Below are 15839 nucleotides of genomic sequence, written 5' to 3' on the forward strand. Positions count from 1 at the left end.
TTCTGACGTTCTACTGTCCCTTCCTAAACTGATGCGGCAAATATCAGCTCGTCTATCTCGGTTTGGAAAGATAAGATTCAAATCCTATATTGTGCTGTTTTTACAAAATTCTACAATGCTAATCAACACGATTGTGAATTGTACAAATGGAATGCCCGAGTATTGAAAAAAATCATTTAATGCAGATGTCTTCGTGTTATTAAGCTTTGCCACTGAAGGTACACAATGGTTTCCGAGATAATATCGAGTATCGATTTTCAACTGCGTCCCAAACCAATGTCCCCTGGTACTTCCGCCATGTTTGTCCCCCTCCACTTGCAGAACGAGCCAACCAATTATTGGCCACGGTTTCGGGATTGACAAATTCTGGAAGTAACTGAGGTTGGGAGGTGGAAGGTAGGGGAACATCGCACATTGTGCCTGTCCCTGAAACCTCGGCCCAGTGAGGGTCACGGCCTTGGAAGGTGTGGGACGGGACACAGAGCCGGAGACGCTGGTTCAAAGATAAAAGCATGTAAGATGCTGGGAAACGGTTGCTTTTCTCTGGAGCATCAGAGGTTGAAGTTTATAAAATTATGAGACGTATAGATAGAGCAGACAGTGTTTTTACTGAAGTTAGGAATATCAAATAGCAGAGAGCAAGCATTAAAGATGTTTGTGGGGGAGTTTGTTTTTACACAGACGGTGATGGGGTCTGGAATACTGGTTGGGACTGTGGTGGAGGCAGATAGAAGGGAGGAGAAGCAGTTAGGCAAGTGACGATGCAGGGAATTGAGTGATATGAATTATGTACAGGCAGATGCGATTTAGTTTAGAGACACTAGACTGCAGATGCTGAAAAGAACTCAACGCGTCGAGCAGCGTCTGGAGCGGACAGTCGACGTTTCGGGTTGAGACCCTGAATCTGGATTCCGGTTTAATTTGGCATCACGTTTAGCACAAACTCGATGGGCCGAAGGTCCTGTTACTGTGCTAAACAGTAGAAAGATGGCGAGGATCAACGGGTGAAGGAAGAGTCGTGGTTCGGTGTCCCCGCTCTAATACGACAGGAAGTCAGAGTCACGGACCCCGCTGACCCGTGAAGCGGTGACGAGGTCCAGCCTCCACCCTCTCTCCCGACACCGACCCAAAGGGATCCCCCAACCCCACAGTCCCACAGTATAGGACGGTGAGTGCTACCTGCCCCCGCTTCCCCACGACCCCCTTCCCTTCTCAAAGACCGGGGCACCAAGCAGCTGTTCCCTCCCCCGGCATTTGCAGATACCTCTCCCGCAGCAAGGTAGATGGTTGCCCCAACCCAGAGACAGAGGATAATTCTCCGCCGGCATTAGCTTCATGTGGTAACTCCCACTGGTCTCTATACGTCTAGACTGAACCGCCTCCCCCATTCTAAACCGGTACATGGACCGTTGCTGATGTGATCTGCTCCTTACTTAGAGATGTCCATCCAGGTTCTAAGGGAGGGGAGAACAGTTTCACTGAACATAAAACAATATAGACCTTTCGGCCCACGGCTTTTTAACCCGTCCCTCCCACAAAATCCTCGCAAAGGGCAAGAAGTTCAGGTTGTATATTGTACGAATTCGTTGATATTAAATGGAACAATTAAAAAACACAGGGAACTCAATGTAAAGCATCAGAAAGATAAAGGAACGAGAGAAGGGAAGCCTATCGGCCCTTCTAACTTGCTCCACCGCGCTGACCCCTCATTCAGGGATCACATTCCCCCCTCTCTCTCATGCTCTGGGTGAAGAGGTTCCTCGCTCCTCTTCCATTCCCTTCCTCCTCCCCCGCTCCCGTACTGGCGAGTTCCACAGAGTGACCACACGTGTCCCCACCCTCCACCCCACTACCCATGGTCCATCCCATCGCCGTTCATCTTCACTTTCCACTTTACTGCGCACCAATTAGCTACTGGGTTTCCCACAACTGGCGCTACAACACAACGCACTAACTCCTATCCTGGGTCGGGATGGGAGAGGGGTCAGTCCGGGACAGAACCTGTAGGGGAGATACCTTCACCCTCCCCGCGCAGCCTCTGGATCCCGTGGACATTTGGTGTAGGGAGAGTGGGGAATGACCTACCGTTTCCGTGTGCCTCGGTGCCGCTACGTCCTTTGTGCTACGGGACGCTTGCTCTCGGTATATATACCCCTCCCTCCGATACGAACTGTTCCCAGTCCCTACAGTAAGTCTCGGCTCCGCCCAGTTCCTCCCGCTCGGTCAACAGCCTTCCCCCGCAGCCTGCGAGCTTCTTGACTCAGTCGGAGCTACCAACCGGACTCTTTCTCATACTACCCCCCCAATCCCCCACCATTCTCCTTTCCCCTTTCCTTTTTCTTCTCTCACTCTGGACATCTCCCTCTCTTCCTTTTCGACGTCTCCCTCCCCTCTCTCTCAAGTCAAGTCAACTTTTTTTGTAATTTCGACCATAACTGCTGGTACAGTGCATAGTAAAAATGAGACAACGTTTTTCAGGACCATGGTTTACATGACATAGTACAAAAACTAGACCGAACTCGTAATTTAAAAAAACAGAGAAAGCTATACTAGACTACAGACCTACACTGGACTGCATAAAGTGCACAAAAACAGCACCGGTATTACAATAAATAATAAACAGGACAGTAGGGCAAGGTATCAGTCCAGGCTTCGGGTATTGTGGAGTCTGATAGCTTGGGGGAAGAAACTGTTATATAGTGTGGTCTTAAGAGCCCGAATGCTTCGGAGCCTTTTCCCAGACGGCAGGAGGGAGAAGAGATCGTATGAGGGGTGTATGGGGTCCTTCATAATGCTGTTTCCTTTGCGGATGCAGCATGTAGTGTCATTGTTCGTGACGGCGGGAAGAGAGACCCCGATGATCTTCTCAGCTGACCTCACTATCCACTGCAGGGTCTTGCGATCCAAGATGGTGCAATTTCCAAACCAGGCAGTGATGCAGTTGCTCAGGACGCTCTCAATACAACCCCTGTAGAATGTGATGAGGATGGGGAGTGGGAGATGGACTTTCCTCAGTCTTTGCAAAATGTAGAGATGCTGCTGGGCTTTCTTTGCTTTGGAGCTGGTGTTGAGGGGCCAGGTGAGATTCTCCGTCAGGAGAACACCAAGAAATTTGGTGCTCTTTATGATCTCTACTGAGGAGCCGTCCCTTTCTTTCAATTTCCCTATCAAACTCTCCCTCTCCCTCTCCACCTCTGCTGCTCCCGTCCCTCTCCCTATCCCACTCCCTCTCTCTGTCCCTTTCTCTTTCTCTCCTTCTTCACACTTCCACTCTCTCCCCTTCCTTTTCTTTCTTCCTCTTCCCCACTCCTTCACACTCCCTCCCACTCTCCCTCACTTCCCACACTGAATCTCACCACACAATGATCACTGATCTCATTAAGTCTTGAATTTCTCATTTGATTCCCAACCCTCCACACAGTTTTAAGGACGGGGGAGATAGGTGATTTTAATCAGAGGGTAAAAGTTCATTGACAGGACCTCCTTATTCCTAAACTTATCACCAAATAAAGGTATTGAAAAAATTACTGCATTTTACAGAGTGTTTGATACTTCTCTCTCTCCCTCCCCACTGCAATCATCCCACCATCTCACTCCATTAATGTTGGAATGTTAGTGGTCTGGGGAAATACCTAGCAGGCAAGTTCTGTCTCCATAATTACCCCATTTCCGCCCCCTGAAGCAGCATTGCAGTTGGGTTAATTAGGGAATTATCCTTCAGAAGACAGCTTCATTATCCTCAGCAATCCCTTCCAAGCCAGCTGGTTATTCCTGTCTGGAGATACAAGGGTTGGGAGAGTGAGATCTGCCCACTGGGGAACTGACTTGGATGTACAAAGGTTGGTTCCCATGTAGAGGGTAAGCTTCCTGTCCATGACAAGGTGACCGAAACTGAACACAGCCTTCCAAATGCCACTTCATCATCATCACATACAATTGCAATATTGAGACAACTTCTCCCTCTGAGAACGAACAGAGCTCAGTTAGTGACTACAGTTGCAACTCAGCACAACAGATATTGCAAACACAAGGGATTCTGCAATTGCTGGAAATCTTGAGCAGGACACGCAAAATGCTGGAGGAAGTCAGCAGGTCTGGCAGCAGTCCTGATGAAGGTTCTCAGCCCATAATGTCCACACGTCAATCAGTCCATCAAGTCTGCTCCATTATTTAATCAAGAATATCCCTTTACTACAGGGATGAGATGGAATTTCTTTAGCCAGAGGTGGTGAATCTGAAATTCATTGTCACAGACAGCTGTAGAGGCCAAGTCATTGGGCATATTTAAAACGGAAGTTGATAAGTTCCTGAGAAGGTAGGAGAATAGGGTTGAAAGAGAAACTAAATCAGCCATGTTGAAATGGCGGAGCTGACTCAATGGGCCTAATGGCCCAATTCTACTCCTGGGTCTTATGGATAGAAGAGTGGACATCTCACTGTCCTGTGGGGCTGTATTTTGGATGGATGAACTACGATCAGGTACGTAGCCTCCTCTATCTCCAGCTACTTTGTAATTGAGTTGAAGTTTTGTCGACATTGCTGTGTGCAAATGCCTGAAAGTCGAATCACGCCGTGTGAGTCCTAAGTCTCCACAAATTAAATCATAGCATGTTAACTTCATTGTAAATGGGTTCCCAATGCAGCAGATGTTGACTTTGTCTCTGTGACCAATGTCTCCTCCCGCTGTACTCAGTCAGGAGTGTGAAACAAGCAAAGTTCAAAGTAAATGAATAATCAAAATACATGTATGTCACTATATACTGCTCTGAGATTCATTTTCTTATAGGCATTCACAGTAGAATAAAGAAATACAATATAATCAATGAAAAATACACACAGACGGTCAAACAACCAATGTGCAAAAGAAGGCAAACAGCTCAAATGCAATTATAATAATTTAGTATTTCGTAATGAATAAACAGATAGATAGATAGATAAATAATACTGAGGTTATGAGTTGCAGAGTCCTAGAAAGTGAGTTGATAGGTTGCAGAATCAAGTTTACGTTGTGATGAGTGAAGTTATCCTCCCTGGCTCAGGACCCTGATGGCTGAAGGGTAATAGCTGTCCCTGAACCAGGTGGTGTGGGATCTAAGGCTGCTGTACTTCCTGCCTGATGGAAGTAACGAGTAGAGACCATGGACTGGATGGTGGGATCCTTGAAGGTGGCTGCTGCTTTCTTGTGGCAGCAATCCCTGAAGAGGTGCTCAATGATGGGGAGGGCTTTTCCTGTGATGGACTGGGCTGTATCCATTACTTTTCCAGGCTAAGCCTGCCTGTTGTCCACCGATCGATGAGCATTATCAGATCAAACTCAGCTTTAACCCATGTCTGAAGTTCACTTCTAAGTTTACACAAACATTTCAGACTCATACACAATGATGAAAAAAAAAATCATCAAACCATCTCAAGCAAAACAAGGCATAGAGAGAGTGGACAGCCAAAGATTTTCTCCTAGGTCAGAAATGGATAATACAAGGGCATGATTTTAAAGTGATTGGATGAAAGTATAGGGATGATGTAAGAGGTAAGTTTTACCACACAGAGTGCTGGATATGTGGAACACCCTGCTAATGGTGGTGGTAGAAACAGATACGTTAGGGGCATTTAAAAGACTCTTAGATAGAGACATGGTAGGAAAATAGATACTATATAACCATATAACAATTACAGCACGGAAACAGGCCATCTCGGCCCTTCTACTCCGTGCCAAACGCTTATTCTCACCTAGTCCCACTGACCTGCACTCAGCCCATAACCCTCCATTCCTTTCCTGTCCATATACCTATCTAATTTTACTTTAAATGACAATACAGAACCTGCCTCTACCACTTCTACTGGAAGCTTGTTCCACACAGCTACCACTCTCTGAGTAAAGAAATTTCCCCTCGTGTTACCCCTAAACTTTTGCCCTCTCAACTCATGTCCTCTTGTTTGAATCTCCCCTACTCTCAATGGAAAAAGCCTATCCACGTCAACTCTACCTATTCCCCTCATAATTTTAAATACCTCTATCAAGTACCCCCCAACCTTCTACACTCCAAAGAAATGTTCAACCTATCTCTGTAACTTAGGTGCTGAAACCCAGGTAACATTCTACTAAATCTTCTCTGTACTCTCTCTATTTTGTTGATATCTTTCCTATAATTCAGTGACCAGAACTGTGCACAATACTCCAAATTCGGCCTTACCAATGCCTTGTACAATTTTAACATTACATCCCAACTCCGACACTTCATCTATGAGTCGGCTGGTGTGGTATACTGCAGACTGGGACTCAGACTGGGAGACCGTTTCGCTGAAATACTCCAACCTGATGGCATGAACATTGACTTCTCTAACTTCTGTTCATGCCCCTCCTCCCCTTCTTACCCCATCCCTGATATATTCAGTTTCTTTCTCCCCACCTCCTCTTTTTCTCTCTCTTTGCCCATTCTCCATCTCCCTCTGGTGCTCCCCTCCCCCTTTCTTTCTCCCTAAGCCTCCCATCCCATGATCCCTTCCCTTCTCCAGCTCTGTATTCCTTTTGCCAATCACCTTTCTAGCTCACAGCTTCACCCCACCCCCTCCAATCTTTTCCTATCATTTCACATTTTCCCTTCCCCCTCCTACTTTTAAACCTCTTACTATTTTTCTTTTCAGTTAGTCCTGACGAAGGGTCTCAGGCCGAAACATCGACAGTGCTTCTGCCTATAGATGCTGCCTGGCCTGCTGTGTTCCACCAGCATTTTGTGTGTGTTGCTTGAATTTCCAGCATCTGCAGATTTCCTCGTGTTTGCTCCTATACTCAATGCTCTGATTGATAAAGGCCAACATACCAAAAGCTTTCTTCACCACCCTATCCACATGAGATCCCACCTTCAGGGAACTATGCACCATTATTCCTAGATCACTCTGTTCTACTGCATTCTTCAATGCCCTACCATTTAGCATGTATGTCCTATTTTGATTATTCCTACCAAACTGTAGCACCTCACACTTATCAGCATTAAACTCCATCTGCCATCTTTCAGCCCACTCTTCTAACTGGCCTAAATCTCTCTGCAAGCTTTGAAAACCTACTTCATTATCCACAACACCACCTATCTAAGTATCATCTACATATTTACTAATCCGATTTACCACCCCATCATCCAGATCATTAATGCATATGACAAACAACATTGGACCCAGTACAGATCCTTGAGGCACACCACTAGTCACCGACCTCCAACCAGACAAACAGTTATCCACCACTACTCTCTGGCATCTCTCATCCAGCCACTGCTGAATCCATTTTACTACTTTGATATTAATACCTAACAATTGAACCTTCCTAATTAACCTTCCGTGCGGAACCTTGTCAAAGGCCTTACTGAAGTCCATATAGACAACATCCACTGCTTTACCCTCGTCAACTTTTCTTGTAACCTCTTCAAAAAATTCAATAAGATTTGTCAAACATGACCTTCCACGCACAAATCCATATTGACTGCTCCTAATTAGACCCTGTCTATCCAGATAATTATATATACCATCTCTAAGAATATTTTCCATTAATTTACCCACCACTGACGTCAAACTTACAGGCCTATAATTGCTAGGTTTACTCTTAGAACCCTTTTTAAACAATGGAACAACATGAACAATATGCCAATCCTCCAGCACCATCCCCGTTTCTAATGACATTTGAAATATTTCGGTCAGAGCCCCTGCTATTTCTACACTAACTTCAAGCTCCTAGGGAATATCCTGTCAGGACCCGGAGATTTATCCACTTTTATATTCCTTAAAAGCACCAGTACTTCCTCCTCTTTAATCGTCATAGTTTCAATAACTTCCCTACTTGTTTCCCTTACCTTATATTCAATATCCTTCACCTTAGTGAATACCGAAGAAAAGAAATTGTTCAAAATCTCCCCATCTCTTTTGGCTTCACACGTAGCTGTCCACTCTGATTCTCTAAGGGACTAATTTTATCCCTCACTATCCTTTTGCTATTATTATAACTGTAGAAACCCTTTGGATTTATTTTCACCTTACTTGCCAAAGCAACCTCGTATCTTCTTTTAGCTTTTCTAATTTCTTTCTTAAGATTCTTTTTACATTCTTTATATTCCTCAAGCACCTCATTTACTCCATGCTACCTATATTTATTGTTATATTATATTTCTTTTTCCAAACCATTTCCAATATCCCTTGAAAATTATGGCTCTCTCAAACTTTTAGCCTTTCCTTTCAACCTGACAGGAACATAAAGATTCTGTACCCTCAAAATTTCACCTTTAAATGAGCTCCATTATTACATCCTTCCCATAAAACAAATTGTCCCAACCCACTCCTTCTAAATTCTTTCACATCTCCTCAAACTTAGCCTTTCTCCAATCAAAAATCTCAACCCTGGGTACAGTCCTATCATTCTCCATAATTATATTGAAACTAATGGCATTGTGGGAGGGAAGGGTTAGATAGTAGGTTAAAAAATTGCACAATATTGTGAGCTACAGGGGCTGTACTGTGCTGTAATATTCTACACAAAAAAAACTCACATGGTTCATTCATGGAAATAAATTCTCCAAGCATTTCACTAATTCCTGACTATTCAGCTCATATGGAAAGCTCCTTCCCTGAGATACCTGTGGCAAAGCTCACAGCTGGAGCTGTTCAGACAAACTAAATCTGGAGGCAGCTCGTTCCTTGTTCCCAAGGTTTCTTGCTCCATGAAAGCCGAGTTTGCATTTTCACGTTACTCTCTACTTAACACTACATGTACATCAGTTCTCTCTGTGTTTCTCCATACCTCAACTACTAGATAAAAATTATACTAAATTATGTATAGAAAATTATGAGGGGTATAGATAGGGTAAATGTAATGGTATTAGAGGGCTTTGATCCAGGTGCAGGTCGACGGGACTAGGCAGATTAACAGTTCACTACAGATTAGATTGATTAAGGGGCCTTTTTCTAAGCTCTAGTGCTCTGGTTGACTTGATGGCTTCACTTCACTTTGCCCTATTCCTCTCTTGGTTGAGCCCTGTTTAGGAAGAAGTGTGAACACACAAATAACATTACACCACTTTCCTCAGAAACTCTGGGAATGAGCCACGGGTTCATTGAACAGAATACAAGACTATTCCAGAGGATGAGAACATAAAAGCGAAAATGTAACTTATAAGGCTTTGGTCAGACTGCATATGGAGGATTTTGAGCAGCTTTGGGCCCCATATCAAAGGAAGGATGTGCTGGCATTGGAGAGGGTCCAGAAGAGGCTCATGAGAATGAACCTGTGAATGAAGGAGTTAATGTATGACAAGTACTTGATGGCTCAAGGTTTCACTCACTGAAGTTTAGAAGAATGAGGTGGATCTCATTGAAATCTAGCAAATATTGAAAGGTCTTGATAGGATGGATTTAGAGAAGATGTTTCCTATAGTGGGCAAGACTAGACCAGAGGGCACACTTCAGAATAGAAGGATATCCCTTTAGAACAGAGATGAGGAAGAATCTCTATAGCCAAGGGATGATGAGTCAGAGGAATTCATCACCAGAGAAGGCTGTGGAGACCAAGTCATTAGGTATATTTGAAGCTGAGGTTGATAGGTTCTTGATCAGTAAGGGCATCAAAGGTTATGGGGAAAATGCAGGAGAATGGGATTGACAGAGAAAATAAGTCAGCCAAAATCAAATGGTGGTGTAGACTTGATGGGTCGAATGACCAAATTCTGCTTCTATGTTTTATGGTCTTATACTTTGTTTCCACCATCTCTTCTTCATCTGCTCCACTGCTCCCTCAGGATTTTCAGCCTCCCGAACCTGGCTGCTGTACAATTGTATCATGGCTGATCTGCATTCAGCTGCTTTTTCACCTTCATAGAGACATGCATAAAATGCAACTGAGCTTATCTGAGAGTGAAGCATCTCAGCCATTGGATCAGCTCAATTGACTTTTACGCACACTTTGAAAGGGAGGAAAAAAACTACACCTGTGCAAATCCCTGCTGCATCTGGTGACGCCGATCTCTGTCTCAGAAGCCAATGTCAGAACATTTTTGATGTTCTGATGCTGCACCTGCTAGGGCACTGAAAATCTGTGCCAATCGATTGGTAGAATATTCAAGGACATCTTCAATCTCCTACTGCCGCAGTCACAGTTGCAGGGTTCCCACCTGGTTCAAAAGGGCAACAATCATAACAAGAGCAGGGTGAGCCGCCTCAATACTATCGACCAGTGGGACTCACATCTACTATGATGACATTCTTTGAGAGGTTGGTCATGGCCAGAATCAACTCCTGCCTAAGCAAAGACCTGGTCTCACTGCAATTTGCCATTCACAGCACATGCAATCTTACTGACTCTCCACTTGGCCTTAGATCACCAAGACAATAGCAATACCTGTGTCATGCTGCCGTTTGTTGATCACAATTCAGCATTCAGCACCACCATACCCTCAGTACTAATCAACAAGCTCTAAAACCTGGGCCTCTGTACCTCCGACTGCAGCTGGATCCTTGACTTCCTCATCAGGAGACTACATTCAGTGCAGATCAGAAGTAACATCTCCTCCTCACTGACAATCACACTGGTGCACCTCAAGGATGTGTGCTTAGCCCACTGCTCTACTCTCTCTACACCATGACTGCATGGCTAGACTCAGCTCAAATGCCATCTATAAACTTGCCAATGACACAGCTATTGGTGGCAGAATTTCAGATGTTAAGGAGGAGGTGTATTGGAGTGAGATAGATTGGCTGGTAGAATGGTGGCATAGCAACAATCTCCACTCATCATCAATAAGACCAAAGTACTGATTGTGGACTTTAAAGAAGGGAAAGTCAAAGGAACGCACATCAGTCCTCATCAAGGGATCAGCAGCGGAAAGCGGTTTCAATTCCCTTTAGCACCATCGGAATTAATGTTGGTCGTACAGGAGTCTGGACAAAAGTAGAGAACATTGCCTATTATCTAAATGCAAACTATTATCTAAACGGGGAGAAGATTCAATCATCAGAGGTGCAATGAAACTTGGGAGTCCTCATGCAAGACTCCAGAAGGTTAATTTACAGGATTAGCCTGTGGTAAAGAAATGGCAATGTTGGCATTTATTTCAAGGGGAATTGAATATAAAAGCAAGGAGATAATGCTGAGCAGTTATAAAACACGAATCAGACTGCACTTTATTGTCAACAGTTTTGGGCCCCATATCTTAGAAAGGTTGTGTTGTCATTGGAGAGAGTCCAGAGGAGGATCACAAGGATGATTCCAGGAATGAAGGGGTTAACTTATGAAGAGCTTTGGGCCTGTACTCACTGGAATTTAGAAGAATGCATGGGGATCTCATTGAAACCCACTGAATGTTGAAAAGACTAGATGTGGAGAGGATGCTTCTTATGTTGGGGTATCCAGAACTAGAGGGCACAGCCTCAAAATTGAGGGACAACCTTTTAGAACAGAGGACTTTATTCCCTGGAGTGCAGGAGAATGAGGGGAGACTTGATAGAGGTGTATAAAATTATGATGGGTATAGATAGAGTGAATGCAAGCAGGCTTTTTCCACTGAGGCTAGGGGAGAAAAAAACCTGAGGACATGGGTTAAGGGTGAAGGGAGAAAAGTTTAAAGGGAACATGGGGGGGGGGGGGGCTTCTTCACACAGAGAGTGGTGGGAGTGCAGAATGAACTGCCAGATGAAGTGGTAAATGCGGGCTCACTTTTAACATTTAAGAGAAACTTGGACAGGTACATGGATGAGAGGGGTATGGAGGGATATTGTCCAGGTGCAGGTCAGTGGGACTAGGCAGAAAAATGGTTCAGCACGGCCAAAATGGGCCAAGGGACCTGCTTTTGTGCTGTAATGTTCTATGGTTCTAGGTAAGGGGGATTTTTTTTGTCAGAGAGTAGTATATCTGTGGAATGTTCTGCCAGTGGAGGCCAAGTCCATGGGTATATTTAAGGCAGAAGTTAATTGTTTCCTGATTGGTCAGGGCATCAAAAGATATGGTGAGAAGGCAGGGGTTGAGTGGGATCCAGGATCACCCATAATGGAATGGCAGAGCAGACTTGATGGGCTGAATGGCCTAATTCTGCTCCTATGTCTTATGGTCTTATTCCAGCTGCCCTCAGATCTGCTTCCTGAGACGGCGTTATAATTGCTTGGGCTGCAGCCAGCATTGCCACAGGAGAGAACAAAACAAAACCTTTTCCTTGGACCCTGTAGGAGTTGGTCAGTAGCTAACCTGAGCATCATTAGAGTGTCAGACAGGGAGATCTTAACTGGAACAATTTTCTGATCAACTTCCAGTAATTTTCCACTGTTGTTGTTGATGAAATATCTCATTTAATTCATGAGAATGGGAAGCCACAGACTATGACTTCACTGAGCACCCTTTCTTAGGATATATCAGCGGCTAGCACCAGCCGACAGGGCTCCCTCCTCACAACCCAGTGTGGTCACAGAACACTGTGAGTTAAGCAGGGTCACACACACAGATCCACATACAGACACACAGACACACACACACACACACACACACACACACACACACACACACACACACACACACACACACACACACACACACACACACACACACACACACTGAACTGACCATGATGAGAGATTATAGCCCTGTGTGATCCAGGGTATGAAGCTTCACTCTGTTTTATCCAATATTGTATAATTGGTGACAATTTTTAAAAAATTACCAATCATTTATTTTATTTGTAAGACTTCATTGGATGTAGCTTAAGTGTCACACTTGTCTATTCCTATTCTGATTCCATTTCCTATTCCAATTTGGATTTTGATTCTTCCAGGTTTTTTTAATCACTTTTGTTTGTCCATCCCTGTGAACCTTGTGTAACTACTTCTATCTAGTGTTGCTATCACCCTTGACATCAGAATGCTCCCTACATCATCTCTATCCTCATTAATATACTGTATAACTCCATGCCTTCTGCCTTCTGCCACTTGGTCATTCACAGAAAAACACTGATAACGATGGTCAGTCTGTGATGGACCTCAGAAACACTCAACCTGCTGAAGGTACTCAGCCAGTTGAGCAGCATCTGTGTGGAGAGGTGGGGGTGGGGGGTGGAACTGACCATGTTCTAGGTGAAAACCATTTGAAAGAAGCCTGGTGGGTTCACAAAGTTTGACTAGCCCCATTCACCTGGAGTGGATCACAGACAGAAATGCAGGGAGGTAGGAGTAGATGCCTTGAGCTTGTTGCTGTCGCGTGAGACATTTCAGAAGGAGGAACGGAGATGGAATTGGAGGAGGAGGGGAAATGGACTGGGACAGTCACAGGAAGTGGCACCTGTGCCCTCAGCCTCAACCAGCCACAGCAGGTCACTTTATTAGTCCAAGCAGCCAACCAGAGAGGGCTGCCAGTCACTGTGGGCTCCCAGCAAGGTCCAATACTAATGAGACGGAACTTTCATCACTTTGCACAGGATTAGTTTGACTAAGTTAGCTATTCCCCTTGATGACTGAGATGAAAGAACTCAATCCCTCAGGAATTGTGTGTGTGTGTGTGTGTGTGTGTGTGAGAGAGAGAGAGAGAGAGAGAGAGAGGGAGGGAGTAAGATTATATATATAGACAAGGGCTACATCCTGAATTGTTGCCTGGATTGTTTAAAGATTCCTAACACCTGGCACGGAGCAGAGTTTCACAGGATGTTCCCAGGATATCCCAGTCCCAGCATTCTTACACCCATCTCTCTGCCAGATGCTGCAGGTGTTGATTACTGAGCGGTTATCCACGTTTATCAACTCATCAGAGGGTGTCATATGTTACGAGGATTCCCTGCCCATCATGATGAAGCGTCTGAGGTTAATGTTTGGGTGGAGTAATGGGTCCAGATGACTGTGAATGGAACATGATCCCAGGAATACTGAGCAGCAGCAGAGGGGAACACACATCCCAGGTTTTACGTACAGATCATCATTGAAAATAATGCCTGAAGAGGCAACTTGACCCCACTCTGCCTCCCTGGACAGAACCTGCCCTGCACCATCCTTCAAGGAAGACACACCAGGAGTAGGAGGAGGCCACTTGGCCCTTTGAGCCATGCTGTTCAGCATGACGATGGCTGATCTGTCCCAAGCTGCACCTCCTGCCCTGTGTGTGTCCATGAAGCCCTCTTTCAGAAATATATTTACCAAGTAAGACCATAAGACCATAAGAAATAGGAGCAGAAGTAGGCCATTCAGCCCATCAAGTCTACTCTGCCATTCAATCATGGGCTGATCCAATTCTTCCAGTCATCCCCACTCCCTTGCCTTTTCCCCATACCCTTTGATGCCTGGCTAATCAAGAAACTATCTATCTCTGCCTTAAATGCACCCAATGACTTGGCCTCCACAGCCGCTCCAGGTAGCAAATTCCACAGATTTACCACCCTCTGACTAAAGTAATTTCTCCACATCTCTGTTCTAAATGGACATCCTTCAATCCTGAAGTCGTGCCCTCTTTGTCCTAGGCTCCCCTGCCATGGGAAATAACTTTGCCGAATCTAATCTGTTCAGGCCTTTTAACATTTGGAACATTATATGATATTTCCCCACCCCCCATTCTCCTGAACTCCAGGGAATACAGCCCAAAAGTTGCTGGACGTTCCTCATACGGTAAACCTTTCATTCCTGGAATCATTCTTGTGAATCTTCCCTGAACCCTCTCCAATGTCAGAATATCCTTTCTAAAATAAGGCACCCAAAACTATACACAATACTCCAAGTGTGGTCTCATGAGTGCCTTACAGAGCCTCAATATCACATCCCTGCTCTTATATTTTATACCTCCAGAAATGAATACCAACATTGCATTTGCCCTCTTCACCACCGACTCAACCTGGAGGTTACTCTTTAGGGTATCCTGTACAAGGACTCCAAAGTCCCTTTGCATCTCTGCATTTTGAATTCTCTCCCCATCTAACTAATAGTCTGCCTGTTTATTTCTTCCAGCAATGTGCATGACCATACACTTTCCAAAATTGTATTTCATTTGCCAATTCTTTGCCCATTACCCTAAACTATCTAAATCTCTCTGCAGGACCTCTGTTTCCTTAACACTACCCACTCCGCCACTTTTATTTGTATCATTGGCAAATTTAGCTACAAATCCATTAATCCCATAGTTCAAATCACTGGCATACATTGTAAAAAGCAGCGGTCCCAACTCTGACCCCTGTGGAACTCCATTGGTAACTGGCAGCCAGCCAGAATAGGATCCATTTATTCCCACTCTCTGTTTTCTGCCAATCAGCCAATGCTCCACCCATGCTAGTAACTCCCCTGTAATTCCATGGGCTCTTATCTTGCTAAGCAGCCTCTTGTGCGGCACCCTGTCAAAGGCTTTCTGAAAATCCAAGTATACCACATCTACTGCATCTCCTTTGTCTACCCTGCTTGTAATTTCCTCAAAAAATTATCTCTATCAGGCTGACAGAACCTCCTGACTGTTCCCCTCATCATGGAATCCCCTATGACTACCGTATTTCTCATCTTTGTCTCTCGCTTCTGCACCATGGAACCAGGCTCAGTGCCAGAGACCTGACTGCTGTGGTCGTCCTCTGTCAGGCCACCCCCCTCAACAGCATCCTAAATGAGATAATGATTACTGAGGGGGATGGCCAGAGGGGTGCTCTCTACTATCTGAGCTCTTTCCCTCCCTTCCCTGACAGTCACATCTGAAACTCCTTCTCAGATCTAGCATCTAGCATCCAATAAGAGGATTCTAGAGATTCAACCCCTCTGTAAGAAGTTTGCCCTGTAAATAATTGTGCTGTTAGCTTGTATCTGTGCCTAAATTCAAGACCCTCCCATAGGGTGGAAACATCTCAACATCTGTGCTGTCATGTTCC

The sequence above is a fragment of the Hypanus sabinus genome, chromosome 16 (assembly GCF_030144855.1).
Source record: "Hypanus sabinus isolate sHypSab1 chromosome 16, sHypSab1.hap1, whole genome shotgun sequence".
In the NCBI taxonomy this organism is placed as follows: domain Eukaryota; kingdom Metazoa; phylum Chordata; class Chondrichthyes; order Myliobatiformes; family Dasyatidae; genus Hypanus; species Hypanus sabinus.